The 21472-nt window shown below is 35.4% G+C and overlaps 1 non-coding gene across 1 annotated transcript; it reads left to right on the top strand.

The window, feature by feature from the left end:
* The first annotated feature begins 8731 nt into the window (after positions 1-8731).
* On the top strand, positions 8732-8803 carry TRNAG-UCC (transfer RNA glycine (anticodon UCC)). Its single transcript has one exon. It is a non-coding gene; the product is annotated as a tRNA-Gly (tRNA).
* Positions 8804-21472: the final 12669 nt, after the last annotated feature.

Genomic DNA, 21472 nt, shown 5'->3' with positions numbered 1-21472 from the left:
ACTCGTTTCGCTGACATCATCACCTTCATCGCATTTTGACGCTAATAACCTTAAACGTTGATAAACCGTCGTAAAATAAACAATTAAAAGAAAATAAAAGTTATATAGTACGGAAATTCGAACAGTAGACCATAGTGTGTAACGATAAAGGATTGTAATAATGCTCTCTAGAAAGAATACGTACCAATACAGACTTGGGCATTATTAACTCGATTGAGTCACTGCAGATCACCCTTTAACTCCACACTCCACCTTCCCCGGCTTAGTTTTGTTTCGGTACGGTATGAGCGGAGAGGAAGTCAGTGACGGATTTTATCGGGCTTTTACGAACTTACGACACAGTCTAATAGATACAGTCACGCAACTCATACGTATAAAATATGCCAACATTTGACAGCTGGCGCGACAGTAGCCCTCTAGCGGCAGGCAAGTTAAAAGTGTGCACACGACATATGATAACACATCAGAAAACGGGTTTTGCGTAATTCATTTTATATGTTTATGCTATACAATAAGTGTATATGGTTCTAATTAATTCTACTTTAGAATCCTGGAAGAATTTCACACGCAGTTAATCTACAAGTTTCAGAAGCTGGGAATAAACGTAATTCTTTCTGCTCCTTACAACTGAATCATGGCCCTGATAGCGTATCATGGTTTGAAATAATATAATTGTTCGTGCGTGGTCGGTTAATTCAATTCATTTCTAAATATATTTATGAATCATTGGAACTTTGTATTTCCTGTGAGAAGAGTAAAAATTAGTATCTTCAAAATTGTAGGGCATATCTCGTAGGGTACATCGCGTGGTGAACGCTCTCCCTATTTCCTGAGAAATTATCGATTTTGCATACCGCAAATTGGGGTAAACTCGGCCGCTGAGGTAAACTTGAAAATAAAGAAAAGGGGAGGATTTAAATATTAATATGAAGTTCATTATTTTCCATTTCTTAAGAACCGGTATTTTCTTTATTATTTTGAGTCACAAATAGTGCTGATGTTATGGTTTAAATTTTTATGGTAATTTTACCGCTTTTTACATTACATTTCCAGTTTTCACACATAATGCCTAATTTTAACTTATCCTACCTATATAATACGTAATTTACATGCACTTACTGTTAATATGATGTAGGTGAGAACAAATAAATGAACACACAATTTTGTTGAAAAAATTGTAACTTCAATTAACTCAGAAAATGTAGGCCTAATTTTATTTTCAGAGCAGAAGTGGTGTAAGTCAAAAATGGGTAATGAGGGCTTAAAGTAAACATTCTATAAAATAGAGCGCAAAGTGGCAGTTAATATTGAATGTATTTAAACTATTAATTGTCAGTGAATAGCACGAAGGATATATTAATTGCTACTGTGCGCTGTATTTTACAGAATTTTTACTTTAAACCTCATTACCTGATTTTGACTTACACCACTTCTGCACTGAACGGCTCAAATAATCACTGGGAATGTAAAATCAACACCAATAACAGTCATGCAAATTATTACAGAAAAGATTGCTTTTTATATTAAATTTAAAAAGCCTCTTATTTCTTGAGAACTTAATAAGTCTGGCACATGAATCTACACCAACACATCAGAAATTTATCGACACAGTCTGGATTTATTCAAGAAGTGAATATTTTGCAAAAGGATTACTATACTCCATGAATTCTTGCAAAATTATCACCATGATACCTACTTGAATGCTATACAACATTCTTGAAAAATATAAAGAAAAAAACACGAATACAAAAATTATGAAATTACTTGCATTAAAAACTGTAGATATATTATCCAAAATCGGAATGGTTACACATTTACACATATGATCTCTGCAAAAAAATAATATACTGTAACAGGTATTTACTTTGTTTTTATTTAAACTGTCCTTCCTGACATACAAATAGGTAACTGATAAGTAATAAATGTTTTATAGAACACAATACGTAGGCTACCTACAACGTGGATTACTGGTTATGACTGAGTTATGATTTTCTCTTGGTCTTTAGGGAATCTGAAGAACGACAAATTCGGAGATTTAAACTTGTAGTTACTGAAATTTTCGTCATTGCACACATTGCCTTTATTCCGACGCATGATTAAAACGTTATTATAACATCTCGCATCCCTTTAAAGCACGTGCTGGCTGTATCAACCCTATGACCAGTGCCTTGCCTGCCGCTTGGGCGCTAGTGTCGCGAATGTTGGCAAAAAAAGTGTTGAAGTTGCGCGACTGTAAGTATTAGACTGTGCTTACGACTCTCGTTGGTCGTCTAAAATCCACCACTGATGCAAAGAGCCTTACTCTGCGTTTGTTTATAAGGCGGTGTAAGCGAAAAGGACATGGGTGTGGGTGTCTTTGATCCTTTAACTTCCCGTCTTATGCCAGGGCTGTACTAATATAATGTACAAAACAGTATTTCATGTAAATTAGTTCTGAAATAAAAGCGAAACAAAAATAGTCGGATAATCCACCAATCTGTTAATAGGGTGACGGATAATCGGGGTTCTACTGTATTTATAAAAGCATCATATTTTAACATTTATGCAGGGAAACTGCATATTATGTATGTTTATTTGTCTTTCCCCCATTTTTAAAAGTGTGTAACCTCGTAAACACAACTAATTTATGTTTATGAATTTTGAACGTAACGATGACGCCCTCATAGGGAGCCTCTCAAGTTAGCAATTGGTATTCCTTTACTGCAGTCTTTAGCAGATTTCGATAGAATAATATCCAGTTTAACATCAGTTCCAGGAAATGTAGGAGATCACGTGATGTTGTTTCAGTTACCTTTTATCACTTATAGGCCAGTCAAGTTCGGATTGCCGACGGCAGGCGTCCGAACTACCGAGCTCGTTTAATGTTTCAGTTTGTAGCGATAGCAGCGACCTCATCTCGAATCGGTAATAAAAAGTTGGTGAGCCTGTAACAGTTTTCTTGCTGCGTACATCCATCGCCGGCTGCTATATATAGTATATAGCAGCCGGCGATGGTACATCGCACGGGTGATGAGATAAACTGCTCTTTTGTGATCACTGTTCGACCTGTGATTGCGCATTTATGATCACAGTGATCTTAGACAGTGAAACAGTGAAAAACAGTGATTGAACTGCGAACTTGTTCGAGGTGAACACACTGAACAGTTCATTCTTCCCCCTCATCAAAGCGTCTCACTGCGATGTTTCAATCAGCGTATTCCGTATCTCACCGGTCCGGTGGCATCAATGACGTCACGTTGCAACGAAAATAAGGAACAAAACTGCTGGAAGAATCGATGCTGTCATGGCGACTGTGTAAGTGGTTATCTGTGCTACGCTAGCAAAATTTTGCAAAATTTCCGTACTGCCATCTCGTTCAAATAAAAGAGATCATAAACAACTTATTTCTTGAACCGGTAGTAATAACTGGTCCGTTGACATGTTCGCTCATAAGCCATTAACATATTGTTTTTACGTTGTGCTCATTACAAACAATACAGCAGAACTAAAGCAGAACACACCGCCATGACCCAACAGTGCACGATGTCATTCGTCTGCTAATTCCCACCCTATACAAGACTCAATCAGATTCAGTGATGGCGGCTGATGGAGACTGCCACCACCTCTGCAAGTTGATGGCACCGGTGCGACACCGGTGGAGCATCAATGACGTCATCGGTGGAATTCGGAACACCGTGATGCCATCGGATTGCTCACCGGTGAGATTCGGAATACGCTCAATGCTCTCGATATTTCGCACATGGTAGGAGAGGGCGAGAGAAAATGTTGACGTTATGTGTTTGTACTTCGCAGAAGTCAAGTGTAAGCATAATACTGAGATGTAAATATAGGCATTTCATTAATTTAAAAACAGATTAAAGATTAGAAAATCAGTATGTATTTATTTATTCATTCATTTAATATAATGCTATAGACAAACTGAACATTTGTCGTCTGGCTACCCAATATAATGATTGTCCATTTGATCTTGTCCAGAACTGAAATATTATACGTATAGGAAAAAACGGAAAATTAGTAATTTTGACATAATTCACACATTCATCACTGAGAAGATGTATGAAACATTGTTATTTTTAAAATTGAGGGATTTGCCGGAAGAAAGGCGGGTAGACCTCTACGCCCTTCTTCGAGAAAACGGTTTAAAATGTAGTGAATAATTCGCTAATTAAAGTAGCGAAATTTTGTTTTGATTGTACTGTACATACCTGCAGGACAGGGAGGCGTGCGTGCGTGCGCGATTTAGTCAGTCAGTCTACAAGTAGAGCTAGTGCTGCGCGTTACCGCATACTGTACTGTGTGTGTTTTCTCTTGGTAGAGACTAAGCAAATATATATAGTTCAATTTAGTCAGTCCAGTTGTTTCCGTTCACTGCTTTTTATGTTCATTATTGTCCTTGCTTTAAGAGTAAACAAACTTAAGAAACTCATAGATTCAGACGGAAATATTTTATGTTCTATAAAGAGATTTGTTACAATATTCAGATTTTTGGGCTTATTGTTATCAGGATTATACAAAGAATACATTTTATTTATTTATGTTCACACAAAATGGAGATTTTCTTTTTCTGTTATATTCAGAGATTTTGCTTTGCGTACTTAATGTCTACTCAGTATTTCTGAAATAATGTAAATTACTTTAGAAGTAGATAATAAATGTCATAAAATGTATCTTCGTTTCAATTATGTGTGAAATTTAAATCTGAAATCTGCGTTAAATCCCCTAAGCAAATCATTATATGTATAAAGGGCGTAGACTATAGACCGAAGTTTTATATGGTACAAATATAAGGAAATTTAATAATATAAATTGCCTATATGCTACAAAACATTTATACTCGCCAAGATTTTTAATTTAATGTATAATTTTGTTCACTATCAGTATAACATTTTATTCAGGTGCGTTTTAAAATCTTAGATTGCCTGTATCTCAATTCACCATATTGACGTATACGCCCTTTTTCCGGCAAACCCCTCAATTATTGGAAAAATGTTATTATTGTAATTTTACTAGTTGAATAGTGTAGCAAATTAATAACGTCACTGCTTAAAATAATGGAATCAATTAAGCAATGTAAAAACCTGCCAGATTTTCAGCTGTCGGCTTACAATAGTATATTTTCCTGCTTTAAAAAATTGAAATCTGCCAGGATCAGCTTGAAATGTACTGAGTTGGCTGCACTGAATGTACTGTTAAAATCGGGCCCTCACAGTTTGCAGCGTTGCTTACGGGATTACACAAGCTGGCGCATAGCACGATCGAGAGTAGGTCTCTGTGAGTCATGACAATTTCTGCCGCTAGGTTCGCCTCTCTGCCCTATGAAATGATGAATAGTACCATTACAAAGCATTGTGCATCGTGAAAATAGTTCGATTAATTGTGCATTACTGATTGAGTACGAATATTATAATATGCCAAGCATATTACAGTGTTATTTGAAGTTTGTTCAGCTAAGTTATATTCGAAAATTATCTGTGTTTTGCTATGTGAAGAACTCGGTACCAACAGGTCGTATCTTTATAGGTTAAGGTAAATGTCAAAGTTCTCTCATATAACAAGCAATGCTATGTTAAAAGTGGCGAATTGCATTTTCCGACTCTCGAATGATGTGACCCGAAATGTAAAATAATTTCATGCATTGTTTCACTTACCAAGCATTACTGATATAGGCCTAATGAAAATGTGAATGACGTGATGTAAACATTGAAGATAATGTTGTTACTGTTTTCCCTTTCTCTTTTAGAAAATACCGACAAAAGTAATGAATTATCTTCATGCTGTACTTATTAGGTAATTAATGTGTATTTGTCTGTATTTTAGACCTGTGTATTGTTACGTAATTATCAGTGAATTAGGTTAGAGAACTTAACAAGGTTAGTATGAGATTAGGTAATGCACCTCAAACTGTAACTAATAATGGCTGCTGCCGAAATAGGCTGAGGTGGTTATCGTGTGAAACAAATTATATCTGGAATATCTAGTTTTATTATATACGGATACGTAAAGTTTTTTTTTTTTTTTGTTTTAGCATGTGTTTGTAATTTTGTGAGGTTATGTCTAGCCTAATTTCTTTTTATTCTTGTATCATTACCAATACATTAATTTATTTTATATTCATTTCAAGTGTTACATCTATGGTGGCAACTCTACTTATGTTAGGATATGAAGTAACAGTATATATTCAACTTCATCATTTGCTAAAAATTAAAGAAAACTGTATGTGTTCGACTCATTCCATCGTCATTTCTTCTTATGTATGTGAACCACGTTTGTTCTAAAAGTGCTACAATAAATGAACACTATAGACAACGCGATGGAACAAGTTACTGTTAAAATGCTCAACATTTTCAAGTGGTGCTATACCCATTGTTTCAAAATGTACATACATATTTTTACATTTCTATAAGAGTGTCATAAATTATTTCAGCATATTTGTAAATTCTTCAAAATTAATCCTTCTAATTAATACCATAAAGTAATGAAATAATATAGCCTAGGCCTATATGTGATTTTATACTACCGGTATTGATGTTGATCTTGGTAAATTAATCCAATTTCACAGTGTTGTCTTTTGTATTGTGGTTCATAACAATTATAACAGTATGTACGTGGAAATGTTTTTAAAATAATAAATTCTAGCTCATGATTTTAAGTGGTCGTTTCAATGGGAGGTTATATTGGAAAGATGATCACAAATGGATAATTTACTGCAAGATACAAGAACTGAATATAAGTGAGTGTTCCGTTGAAAGTGAAAGTGAAAATTTCGTTTTACAAGAGCTAAGTAAGCGTACACGCACTAAAATACTACAGCGTTTACTATTACTATGCTCAATAGATTAATCAGTAGGCCTATAGAAATGTTTTCACCACTGCAAGAAAAAATCGCGCAATAATTATACTTCTCAGTTATTGTGACGTCCGTATTTTTTTTTAAAAGAGAGGGAAAAGTTAGGCCTTCTTGCAAATGCGTAATTGTGAATTCAAGGAAATTAAAGATAATGCAGTACCTTAATTAGTTGCAATATCTTATTTAATAACAATATTAATAATATTAGGTGAAAAGGGTAGGCTATAGTGCGTATATGTAAGATGTCAAGTTAATTTATTTCCGGAAATGTTTGGTGTATGAACTGAAGTACAGAGCAGACAGTCCCTCAGTTTATATGTAATATGTTTTAATATCAAGAATGACAGCCTTTTATTGTAATATAATTGAGGAGTAGAAGTTTGCAAATTACGTCTATTGTCCATAAAATATTGTACGAAGCATTTAATAAGCAATGGTGAGTCCTTTAAATGTCCCAAATGTCAATGTCATTTAAGTGTTCTGCTATGAATATATAGGGCAGAACAGCGCCCCGAGCGGCGGAATTGGCATTACGAGGGAACCACTTCAGACTCGTTTTTCAAGCTCTATGCGCCAGCTTGTATAATCTCGTAAGCAACGGTTTGCAGTGTTGTCACTAGGTAGCACAAGCACAGCAGCACAGCGCACGCAGTGAGAAAACAACTTGAACTGTCTCAGACGCTGTCTCAGCTAGTGAGCAGTTTAGTCCTCGAGCTGTGATCACTGTTTAATCACAGGTGTGATCATGATTTTTCAATCACCGTGATAAAATCACAGGTCAGTGATTTTCTACTCATCACTACATCGCACAGTGAGCGTGGAGCTACCACCAACAGCGAATGACCACATATCCACGGGGTCCAAGTTCGGCGACGTCCCACAGCCGACTCTATAGTGAGGGTTACATAAGAACAGTTCCTAAATAGCAAATATTGCCGTCTTGTCAGTGTTGCCAACTGTTACCAGATATCACACGATCCTTCGTACTAAATAACTTATTTACTTACTGTACTTTATGTTGGAAGGTTATTCTAAATAATTCAATAATTTGTAACATATTTTCGTAGAAAGGGTACAACATGTCAAGTATTTTGTTTGTCAATACGAAATTCTTTGGTTTGACTAAACAATTGACTCACAAGACCTAACCTAAAAATGTATTTTGTTTGACCATATGAAATTATTAGTACTAACTCCAAAACGTACCCGACTATAGTCTTGAATTATAACCACAACGCAACACATAAAATAACTATTATGTATTAATATTAATACTGATATTAATTAATTATTAGTATGTTCAAATTTCACTAGCTTCCAGTAACAGGCTCAGAAATCTAGTACAATTTTAATTTCATGGAACTCCAGTACCGACAAATATTGTCGATATTTGTCTCAGCTGCCAACATACCAGTTACAAAATCACTACCATTTCTAATACTCGTATCTGTCAGTATCGAAATACGAAACGAAGTTGGCAAAAGAAAATTCAACCTGCAAACTAGAAAATCACCATAATCCACTAATGTAGTAATGGGGAAAAATAGTTACGTTTCACCCTTAGGGTATGAAGTAAGCTGACCCGGACTATACATCGGAGCAAGCCTGAAACCTAGGAAAGAAACGGAGATGATAAAAAAAAGCTAAGTGTAATAATTATGATGGTGAAATGAATCCGAATTCCAACGCCGAAAGTTACCCAACAATTCTGCTTCGATTGGTTGAGGGAAAGCCTCGGGAAGTGATAAATAAAAGGTAATCGACTCACACAGCGTTAGAAACTTTCTTAAATGGACCGTCATTCAACGTGACGGACATACGTATTAGTCATTTCACAGAACTTGACTACTGAAAACTAGGAATTAAGAAGGGTACACTCGTCGCGCGATGGTGGTGTAATGGTGAGCATAGTTGCCTTCCAAGCAGTTGATCCGGGTTCGATTCCCGGCCATCGCACTTCATTTTATTTATATTTTCAGATTTTGGATATTTTAACGACAGAAGTTCTATAATTATACAGAGTGATTCACCAACTAAATGGTTAGATATTTAGAGGAAAGAAGTTCATACGTAAGCACAAGAATGCGGCTTCAGAGTATTCGATTCCCCTTTTGATAAACGTTGTTATTACTAAGAGACAGACACTATAAAAATAGGCTCTGTACGTCGACGCAGTTCTGACAAACTCACCAGACACGCGTAGTGTGTAGATAAGGCGTCACTTGACTATTCTGCGTAACGTTTAAGGTATTTTAGGTGCGCGATTGATGCACGTATAACCTCAAACCTGGTGTTCAAAAAGAAAGTTACTTTAACGTAACTGCACATTTGAATTACAGTAATTCAATTTGTAATATACAACTGATTTTATTTGTTTTATGTATTTCAACGAATTATATAAGGCCTACACTTTTAATTTTTTTACATCTATTCTAGATTATGAAATGTTCTCTGAATTACTGATAAAGTCTGGGAAAATGTCATTATGTCATATTACAGCCTTATCTATACAGAAAAATGCATGATACACTATTTAAATCCTATCAATAATAAATCAACTACCAAAGAGAATGGAGAATAAAGATATTGCATAATACCACAGTCTACTATATACAGTCACGAAGCTTGAGTTTTGAGGGTGCTAGAAACAATAGACTGTGACGGTACTATTTTGCATTGCTTGTAATGAGGCGATATTAGCGATCCTAGTGGTGAGCAACTATCTAATGTTTGCATATTTACTACGTATTGAACTTCGTGACTGTATATACTAGACTGTGATAGTACCTAATATAGACTATAGTATTACCGCTTTTATTTCTATACAACCCGATAGGAGGCGCCAGGTGGCACTGACGACGATGTTGAATATAGGTTGAGCAGGATCTTGAATCATCAATCAATCAATCTTCTTAATGTATCCAGCCCCCTGCTGACAACATAAAGTCCACCATAGTTCACTGCAGTCTATTCAGTTATTGTTTTTCAAGAGAAATGAGGGGTATTTTGATCGGAGTTCATTATAGACGCCTGTTGCTAGTAGCCAGAGGTGGGGTGTAGTCAATATATACTGCAGGACTGTGTCTTCTGCAACAGGTATTGATGATTTCAATTTACTTCTTTTGTGGTTTATGGATGGACAGTATAGAAGAATGTGTTCTAGATCTTCATCATGATTATTGCACCACAGACAACAGGATCTTGAAGAAATTAAGAAAACATTTTAAAATAATTTTATATAAATGAGCAAGAAATGGTATTTTTTTTTCAGTTTTTTTTTTTTTTTGTTGACATTCCAGGACAAATAAAACTCAATCCAGGACATAGGGCACACAATTAAAATTCAGAACAATCCTGGGAAATTCAGGACGTCTGGCAAACTGCCTATATGCTAAATAAAAACGAAAATTTTATTCCTATTTTATGTCACTTTATTTGTGGAGTAAGAAAGTTGCATAATTATGATTTATACGCAACAATCAGTAATAACTGTAATACATATGTAAGGTACTCTTGATATCGAGGAATATGAAACGTTTTTCTAGGTGAAATGACTTCGTTACAATATCGATAGCTTGGGCATGTACTTGAGTCAAAGTTTAAGGTCTGCATAATGATTAACTTACTTAAATCTTGAAAATACTGTGTAATAGTAGAGTAGCTCATTCACTCTAGTGTGCAGTATGAGTGAACATGCATTTGCTCATAACCATGTTTTACGTTAAGAATAATTGTACTTAGAACTGTAGGTTTAGAATGTTGTTATTGAAACTGGATTAATTAATGTATTTAAAATATTTAACTGTGTTCTACTTTGCATTGGTTCCACAATTTACTCAAAGCTATCATTTCAGCTAAGATGAAGATGTTTCTTGCTTCTAGGCAAAGCAATTTTTCAACAGTAATTTTAAATATAAATGTGCTTTTTTAATTTGCTTTAAGAAATGACGTTCTCTACGTTCTGTCTTAATTCCTCTTCCTCTAAACTTAAAATCTTGTCCGATGAGAAGCTTTTAGAATTGTAAAGAAGTCATTTCCTTTCGAGTCGATCCTGATTGACCCCCAACCGAAGAAAGAAGTTCTAATGTCAGAACCAGACAACAAGGAGTTTCTTTGTTTTGAAGTCTTAGTTCTTCTATTTCCAGCCCGATTCTTAGAGTCTGATATTACAGGTTTTTCAAGTACAGCACAATTGTGATCACTTGGAGCTTCTGGTATGATGGGTCTATCTGCAACAGGAAATAAGGAAATTATGTATATGACAAAAGAAAAGTTATGAGTCTTTAAAATAGTCCTTGCAATAAGGATAACCTACGTAAATTAAGCTTTATTTTATTCAGAATACAAATAAGAAGAGACAGTGACATTTTACGGCGTCACTTGAATCTTTATTGTTAACATACTCGTCATCATTATCAACCTCTTAATAATAATAATAATAATAATAATAATAATAATAATAATAATAATAATAACAGAGAAGATTGTTCAGTCATTTTTATATGAAACAAGTCAAAGTCGGGATAGGAGAAGAAATGTCAGAAGGAAGTTAAATTGGGAGAGGAGTGTGTCAAGGATGTCCTTTATCACCTATCCTGTTCAACATATACTTGAGGATTTAGTAAAGAACTGTTTTCAGAACATGGGAGGAGTGATAGTAGGAGGAAGAAGAACAAAGTGCACAAGATTTGTTGATGATATGGCGTTGTTAGCAGAAGAGGAAATGATACTAAAGGATATGCTACTGGAGCTAAATGACAGCTGTGAGCAGTATGGGATGAAGATAAATGCAAATAAGACGAAGGGGATGGTCATAGGAAGAAAAGTAAAGAAGGTAAACTTGCGAATTCTAAATTAGGCAATAGAGCAAGTGGACAGCTTCATATACTTGGGATGTACTATAAGCACTAATATAGGCTGCTGCCAGGAAGTCAAAAGGAGAATAGCAATGGCCAATGAAGCTTTTAATAAAAATGAGCATCTTCTGCGGACCTCTGGAAAAAGAACTAAGGAAGAGACTAGTGAAGTGCTTTGTGTGTAGTGTCGCATTTTAAGGGGCAGGAACATGGACATTACGACGAAGTGAAGAGAAGCGAATAGAAATGTGGATATGGAGAAGAATGGAACGTGTGAAGTGGACAGACAGAATAAGAAATGAAGCTGTCTTGGAAAGAGTGGGTGAAGAAAGAATGATGCTGAAACTGATCAGAAAGAGGGAAAGGAATTGGTTGGGTCAATGCCTGAGAAAAAACTGTCTACTGAAAGATGCACTGGAAGGAATAGTGAACGGGAGAAGAGATCGGGGTAGAAGAAGATATCAGATCATAGACGACAATAAAATATATGGATCATATAAGAAAACGAAGAGGAACGTAGAAAACAGGAAAGATTGGATAAATCTGGGTTTGCAGTGAAAGGCCTGCCCTTGGACAGAAGACTAAATGAATAATAATATTAATAGTAATAATGAAAATAATAATAATAATAATAATAATAATAATAATAATAATAATAATAATAATGTTAAATGTTTTTTAAATGTTAAGTTTTATTTAACGACGCTCGCAACTGCAGAGGTTATATCAGCGACGCCGGATGTGCCGGAATTTTGTCCCGCAGGAGTTCTTTTACATGCCAGTAAATCTACTGACATGAGCCTACCGCATTTAAGCATACTTAAATGCCATCGACCTGGCCCGGGATCGAACCCGCAACCTTGGGCGTAGAAGGCCAGAGCTATACCAACTCGCCAACCAGGTCGACTAATAATAATAATAATAATAATAATAATAATAATAATAATACTTACTTACTGGCTTTTAAGGAACCCGGAGGTTCATTGCCACCCTCACATAAGCCCGCCATTGGTCCCTATCCTGAGCAAGATTAATCCAGTCTCTACCATCATATCCCACCTTCCTCAAATCCATTTTAATATTACCTTCCCACCTACGTCTCGGCCTCCCCAAAGGTCTTTTTCCCTTCGGCCTCCCAACTAACACTCTATATGCATTTCTGGATTCGCACATACGTGCTACATGTCCTGCCCATCTCAAACGTCTGGATTTTATGTTCCTAATTATGTCAGGTGAAGAATACAATGCGTGCAGCTCTGCGTTGTGTAACTTTCTCCATTCTCCTGTAACTTCATCCCTCTAGACCCCAAATACTTTCCTAAGAACCTTATTCTCAAACACCCTTAATCTCTGTTCCTCTCTCAAAGTGAGAGTCCAAGTTTCACAACCATAAAGAACAACCGGTAATATAACTGTTTTATAAATTCTAACTTTCAGATTTTTTGACAGAAGAGTAGATGAAAAAAGCTTCTCAACCGAATAATAACACGCATTTCCCATATAATAATAATAATAATAATAATAATAATAATAATAATAATAATAATAATAACAATAATAATATATGTCATCTTCGCCGTCTTCGATTACCGGATGAATTCTATTCTTTTTTCATGTTATAATTTATCAGTTGCACTTGGATTACATTCCAGGAATTGCAGCGTAGAAGCCCCGCGTGCTTAGGCTATTCTTGTGGGCCCACTCTTCCGTCTTCTCAGAAGCTCCTCAGTGACATGTACAAAAAAAATGACAGGCTGCCATACGTTAAGTCCCCTTCGGAAAACTTCGGTTGATTCCGTGAGAGCTTAGATTTACATGTGAAGCAATTTTTTGTGCACGCTGCGCTCTGTTTTTCCTTTCTTTTGTTTGTTTGTTTGTTACTTTTTCTGTCTCTTTATAGGTCAAGTGTTATAAATAATCCATAACGAAGATATGTTCAAGGAGTAAATTAGGTGCAAAATAAACATCCTTTCCCTAGTCGTGTGAACCAGGCGCTGCCCGAAGTGGACTTACAAACAAATTCATGCTACAGGAGATCGGTCTTTTTTTGTGTCTAAGGGACCTCCAGCTTGGGGCTTGGGCGAAGGGCTAACAACCCATCACCGTAAAAAGCAGCTTGTTACGAGAGCAACAGTAACAAATATAAATGATACTCGGGAGGAAATTAAACACAGAATAAATAAGGGAAATGCCTGTTATTATTCGGTTGAGAAGCTTTTATCATCCAGTCTGCTGTCAAAAAATCTGAAAGTTAGAGTTCATAAAACAGTTATATTACCGGTTGTTTTGTATGGCTGTGAAACTTGGACACTCACTTTGAGAGAGGAACAGAGATTAAGGGTGTTAGAGAAAAAGGTGCTTAGGAAAATATTTGGGGCTAAGAGGGATGAAGTTACAGGAGAATGGAGACAGTTACACAACGCAGAACTGCACGCATTGCATTCTTCACCTGACGTAATTAGGAACATTAAATCCAGACGTTTGAGATGGACAGGGCATGTAGCACGTATGGGCGAATCCAGAAATGCATATAGAGTGTTAGTTGGGAGGCCGGAGGGAAAAAGACCTTTAGGGAGGCCGAGACGTAGATGGGAAGATAATATTAAAATGGATTTGAGAGAGGTGGGATATGATGATAGAGAATGAATTAATCTTGCTCAGGATAGGGACCAATGGCGGGCTTATGTGAGGAGGGTGGCAATGAACCTCCGGGTTCCTTAAAAGCCAGTAAGTAAGTAAGTAAGTAAGTAAGTAAGTAAGTAAGTAAGTAAGTAAGTAAGTAAGTAAGGAAGTAAGTAAGTAAGTAAGGAAGTAAGTAAGTAAGTAAGTATATTAAATAAATAGTTAAGAATTCAGTTTCTAGAACATCATAAGGCTTTTGTTACTATCTTAGTATGTAAACTTGATAATATGTACCTTCTCGTATAGCATTTCGTCATCATTGAATTATCTAATATATAAAAGTGAATGTGGGTATGTATGTATGTATGTATGTATGTATGTATGTATGTATGTATGTATGTATGTATGTATGTATGTATGTATGTATGTATGTATGTATGTATGTATGTATGTTACCTTTACAAATCTACACGCTTTGACCAATATGTACCAAAGTTTGTACATTTAACCTTCATAACCAGAAGAACATAGGCTATATTAAAATTGTTGAAATGGACGTTAAATTAATTAAAACAGTAAAAAATAAAAATAAATACGATCAAACATTCATGTATAATACTAAAATGCAATCTTCTATAGTCAATTGTTCTTTATTATTGTCTGTTGTATTCAACATCGACTTTCATGAGGCCATGGAAAAAAGCAAAACGATATAAAATAACATTGTAGATACACCATGAAGGCCAAAATGTAGACAATTCATGCAGTAAGTATCCTTATGCAGTCCAGAACCGTATTATGTATTTCTCGAGACAATTGTAGATAGTGAGCAGACTGTGTTTTATCAAACTGAATTCTTAAATTCTTTGAAATCACAAGAATTTCCAACAGATAATTTAATACTTAATATTGAATCACCAATAGTACTATTGCGAAATATTGATCCACAAGAATTATGCAATGGAATAGGAATTGATGTGAAAAAACTCATGACAAAACGTAATAGAAGTTACAGTATTAACTGGCAAAACGAAAGAAAAAGATGTCTTTATCCCACATATTCTTATGATAGCCAGTAACATGCCATTCGATTTTAAGCAACTGCCATTTCAGTGCAACTAGCTTTCGTAATGACCGTAGTAAAATAAAGCTCAAGGATAGTCGCTCAAAGTTGCAGACATTCACTTAAATCTCCGTGATCTCAATGATACTTTTGTCATGTTCCTAATGTAGTATGTGAATATACGTAAGCCTACTGAAAATAAGACATTAATTTACATTTTCTCTATTTTTGTTCATTTGAATTGATTGGGATGCCGATATTTTAAATCCAAGATTTGGACGGCTATCATTTCGATATACTACTTAATTCTAAAAAATATATCTTTCAAAATATTATTGCCCATGTCCAATAAAATTTTATCTGTGTAATCAGGTTGCCAGTGTAGTATGCCAAGCGTTGCGGAAAGAACGGTCACTTCATTTTCTATAACATAGGATATCTTTCAGAATATTATTATTTATGCTGAACAATGACTTCTTGCAAAATTATACTCTATCTGCATTCTGTATATAAAATAAAAAGTAATATATTTAATATGTTTTGAATTTGTTAGATATAATATCTCAAGTAATATTTAAAAAAAGGCCGGGTATGATATAAGAGGGCGTACAGCTGTCGAGGGGTAAAAAATATTCCAATATAAAGTGAATTACATACGTATATATTGATTCTTTGGTACGACCGATAGATAAATTTAGGCTCACGATGACACCCAAACGATTCAGACTGGGAACAAGAGAATTCTCTAATCACCATCAGCTGTCTCTGAAGTTCAAGTGAAAACACACATAGACATGAAATTACGTGAAATGTATGTCAGCACAGCTTCAGTTAAATGTACAGATCTTATAATTATTTTTTCTCTGCCTCTGTACAACGTCATATTTGTGGTGGGGAGGAAAGGAGACAGCAGAAAAATTAATGGTATTTAATACGCTGATAGCCACGACTAAGATAAAGCACTTGAAATTTAGCGGTAACTGACCGGCAGAGATAAATAAACAAAACAAATAAATATATAAATTTAAAACAAAGTTGAACGTCAGGCACATGGTGAAATATTTTCTTTTCGGTGCCTGATCTACAATTGTTTTAAATTTAGTTAAACCTGGCAGGCATTTGGCTAAGGAGTATTAATTCATGTAAGTGAATTTAAGTAAAGATTCATCTTTATGTGCGAGGAAAGCTTAGTAAAACAATTCGTTTTGGTTGTCTATAGTTGGGTTTCCGAAATTTTCGAAAATTTAACAAACAGTTCATTTGAAAACAGAAGCAGAAAGGAAAACCCGGGCAACGCCGGGTACTTTCAGCTAGTGGTTAATATAGGCTAATTGCTATTCTAATCATTGATAATTTTTTATTATATGAATGTTCATTTCCGCTTTTACCTACGCGTGATTAAAAGCTTTAAGCACGTGTGTGTAAAAGAATGTAATTTTGAAACTGAAATTAAAATAAATGGTCACTGTCTTAGTACGGGTGTCTAAAATACATAATGCATGTTTTCCATAACTTCACCATTATGCAATTGATGACTGTCGATTCCAGTGGACATCTTTTTGAAGACAAATCTCGGACTCGGTTCTGAGAGACAGTGTTTTATTACTTCGGCATTTGGCGTTATTCCCAGCTGCGGAACACTTTCGTCCACAACTTCTCCTGTCACATTTTCTTCTGTTCTATATGTTTCACCTTCTGTATCCGTCTGAGTTTCAATTCTTGCACATTTCGGCTCGGAAAAAAGACTTTTGATTCGTTCCTGACGAGTATTTTTCAACTGTTCAGCAGTAAGTGTGTGTATTAAATTCTTAACAGTCAATCTTTCTGACTGAAATTCAGTTCTTCCTGCTCTTTCGGGTAAAGTTTCGGTTACTTTCTCAATTATATTTGATTCATTTGCTTTCAGATTCTTTAACCTCGCTTTGATCGCCTCATTTCTCTGACAATAAGACAATTTATTTTCTATTCTTTTAATTTCCTTCTTCGGTTTTTCTCTTGTTTGACATGTATATAAATTTAAAACGCTTTTTTCATTCCCCAATTCTTTATTAATTCTTTCCATAGTTTGTACATTATGTCCGTTTATTTCGTCTAATTTCCGTGATAATTCTCTTATCGCTTCCTTTTGTTTATGAAGATACTTCACTTTGTGAGAAATTTGAGCATGTATATTATTTTTTGTCTTTGAATTTATTTCATCTAATTTTGATTTCGACTCTTGCACCTTCCCAAGTTTTTCCGCAGAGCCTCCTGCATTTGGTGTAACGTGATGAGGAGATTTTCGTAGATCTACTTTGGCACGTGATTCAGGAGGAGTACACCTATTTATTACATATTCACTGGATCGTGTTGCAAATTTTCCAGTAGTATTTTTATTTATAGTATCTGTCTTCAAAAGATGTTTACTCCAATTATTTCTCTCCGTTTTGAGATTCTCTTCTCTATTACTTGCTGCTGCGTCATTGAACAATTTTCCTCTGATCTCTTCTCGTTCTTTTGTCATGTCATTGTCCAAAACATCTAATTTTTCAGGTTGATCTTCTCCATTTTCAAGAATCTGAATGTTAATTTTACACATCGTGTCATCAGGGGCTGATTCACTAATTTGATCATTATTACCTTCCTCTTCTTTGTTTATACATTTTTGGGCTGTCTCCCCTCTGTTTGACACCTCGGAAACATTTTCTTCATTTCTAATTTCTGTAGCAGAAGATTTCTCGTCCTGAAGCAGAAGTGAAGTATCATTTTCTTCGTCGTTATTGGCAACTTCATTGTCACGTGTGAGTGAAGAAGATACGCTGGTTCCAGATGTGGAGTTCAACGAACTTCCATACCATTCCAATAACGAATTCACTTCATGTTCTTGGGACTTTCTGGTTTCATCTAACGGAACAATCTCAGTCATGTGATATTCTCTTTCATGAAGACGATCGAAACGTTCTGTGATCTCTTGGTTAATCAAACGCACTTCTTCAATAGTTTTAATAATTTCACTTTCAACATTTCTTACCGGCATTGGTCGTGATAAATCTAGCAAAGACCGACCGCTAGTGAATTCTATTGTATCTCTGCCATAAGTCTGGAAATTTTTAAGTTTTTCTTTATTCTGTTCTTCAAAGATTTGAACTGTTTTTTGTTGTTTCACTTTTTCAACCTCAGTTTTGTCCTTTCCAAAGGCCGTGGCTAAAATTTGTTTCCATTGCCCTACATTGACTAACGCCTTTACGACAATTGTTCCTATTGGGTTTGTCTGGAAAAGTTTGTGTGTTTCTTGAAGTTTTCCTGGTTGACCTAAAGAGCTTGGTGAGTTTCCTTGATTTATTCTGGCTGAGGTTGAACTGGTGTAGGTTTCTGGAATGGAAGACTTTAACGATTTGATACCAGTATTAGCAAAATCTGCACTTCCATCGATCGCTTGAATGCTGGCTTTTTTCTCTCCAACCGAAATATTGGCGACACTTACGTCAACACGTGATTTTCCCAACTGATATCTCAATGAGAACGGCGTCGTGTTATCGTCGCTTTCCATAGACACCTAAAGAAAAATTTTGGCATTAGACAAATTGAATTATAGTAAAAGAAATACAATTCTTAACCTCGAACGTTCAGGTGGACACCTATTCGGAAAAAATATCCGTTACAATTTCTGGTAATATTTTACACGCACCCCCTACCTTCCCCTTTGCTTATATTGCGGGTTGCATTTTATATGACATAATATTTGCCGATCACTGCGCTAAGGAGTAAGATGCGCGTAGAGTATTACAGAAAAGGTCATGAAAATTTTTTTTCGAATAGGTGTACACTTAAACTTTCTACTTCAAAATGTCTTTTGTGCTTAATCCTGAAAAGGACATATTTTAGCTTCTTTGGTTAGGCCTGCATGATAAACGACTTCATTTGTGTGTCTTTCAAACATAAATTTAAGAAAATAGACTGTACGTTGAATATACGTGATAAAAGAACTGAAGTGTTGTGAAATGGTGAAACATGAAGAAATTATGTGACACTATTTATTTACACTTGCCTTCTTTGAATGGACCTGGCGGTTCGAAGTAGCGATTGTAGGAGCAGTAATTCTGAGAATGACGGACGCTAGATCTCGTTTCCTCTTCGGTTTTCGCTCAGTTTCGTCGCCCTCATGCTTCGTTGGATTTATTCCTGTGCCATGACTTCTCTTCATTACACCGCTCGGACTAATTACGGATGATACAGAAGAGTTCCCGTCATCCTTTAGAACTTTTTCTAAAATGATATCTGGCATAATCTCTTTGACCTCATCCCTCAATCTATCATTCTGGATCTCCTGCAAAGAATAAGAAGAAGAAATGGCCTCGTTTGTCACAGAAACGGGCTTTCATCATTATATAACAATATAATGAAAATTACATATAGTATAAATATCTCAACTCGATTTAATTATACGTTACTGATTCCGTAATTATAACCGCCGAGCTGACCGATATATACTGTATAATTAAAAAATCACTTCGAATTTTAAAGTGTTATACCCATAAATATTATAAAGTTTGTGACAGAAAAAACAGAAACATCACTGTCTTGGGCAAACAGTAGAATTTGGTTTCAACGAAATATTGCAAATATGTCTGCCGGTCTTTTGTTCAACAAACACTTTTCATTCTACGACCCATACACAGCATTTTGCATACAATTCTTTATATAATATTCTCAAATGTTTGCAAGATAGACCTTTCAGTAGCTGATGTACACGAAAACTTATTCTTTAAGATAGGCCTAACTTCACAACAAAAAGTCGCCGGATAAAGATCGTGGAGACCGCATTGTTAGAAAGTTCGTGCTAATGACACGATCAATTTATACAGTAAATATATCTAAATTAAGTTTATATAGAATTAAAATACTTGATATTTTCGTTTCTGTGATTTATCTTAGAGTATCTGTGTGTCTGTTAAATTGCCATGTATTTTCAAAAACAAAATTTACATTGCTTCGCACTTTTCTTAATTTTTTCAAAACCGCATTTTAGAGTTGTATTCAGAAAGTTTCTTCTGGGACAGCCCCAATCGTATTTTTCATCATAAAGCTACACGGTCTACAACAGTTAATTCGAAAAAGATTTGTTTTAAAGAAACGAGAAGTTAAAAACGATCGATTAATTTTTTCTTTAATACGTACCTAGAATACTTCATTTAAAGTGTATCCATTCCTCTATCAGTTGCAAGAACTCTTCGTTCATTGGTTCTGGTCTTTACGAAATCCCTCTCTTTTTTTTTAAATTTCAACAAAACACTGATTATAATAAGTAGCGGTTAGCGCGTCTGGCCGCGAAATCAGGTGGCCCGGGTTCGATTCCCGGTCGGGGCAAGTTACCTGGTTGAGGTTTTTTCCGGGTTTTTTTTCTCAACCCAATATGAGCAAATACTGGATAACTTTCCGTGCTGGACCCCAGACTCATTTCACCGGCATTATCATCTTCATCTCATTCAGACGCTAAATAACCTAAGATATTGATAAAGCGTCGTAAAATAACATACTAAAATAAAAATAATAAGTTCAAGTAAATAGAAAAAATAAATTCTAGTAACTTACTATTTTTTTTTCGTTATTGGTAACTCTATAGCATCTATTAGATGCTTTATGGTTGTGCTAACAGATTGAGTTACTTGTCAACAATGTGGCGCTGAAACGTGTAGTCAGGTTACTGCCCAGCGACAGTCCTGATTATTTTTATATTGTGATGATTGGTTAATTAATATTAACCCGGCACACTCACAATCACACTCACATTCATACAAATTTCCAGACTCTAGACACTCAGGTAATTTCTCTTCTTCAAGAAAAATTCACCGAGAGCCGAGCCCGGGAATCGAACCCGGGACCTCCGGATCTGCAGCCAGCTGACCAACAGACCACGGAGGCAGTCAGTAACTTACTATGAAAAAATCTTTTGTTCAAGAAATATGTAATATATCACATACCCATAAAATTTCTAATAACTTCTACGAAAAGGAGAAAAAGAAAAGACGACGACCTAGAGAAAGTTGACTAGCCAAAATGAAATGATGGAAAATCTCGGATTGCAAGAGGAACAGTTATAGGACA

Source organism: Periplaneta americana, chromosome 4 (assembly GCF_040183065.1).
Source record: "Periplaneta americana isolate PAMFEO1 chromosome 4, P.americana_PAMFEO1_priV1, whole genome shotgun sequence".
Lineage (NCBI taxonomy): Eukaryota > Metazoa > Arthropoda > Insecta > Blattodea > Blattidae > Periplaneta > Periplaneta americana.
Note: the sequence above shows the minus strand (reverse complement) of the source record. Positions and strands in the feature narration are given on the sequence as shown.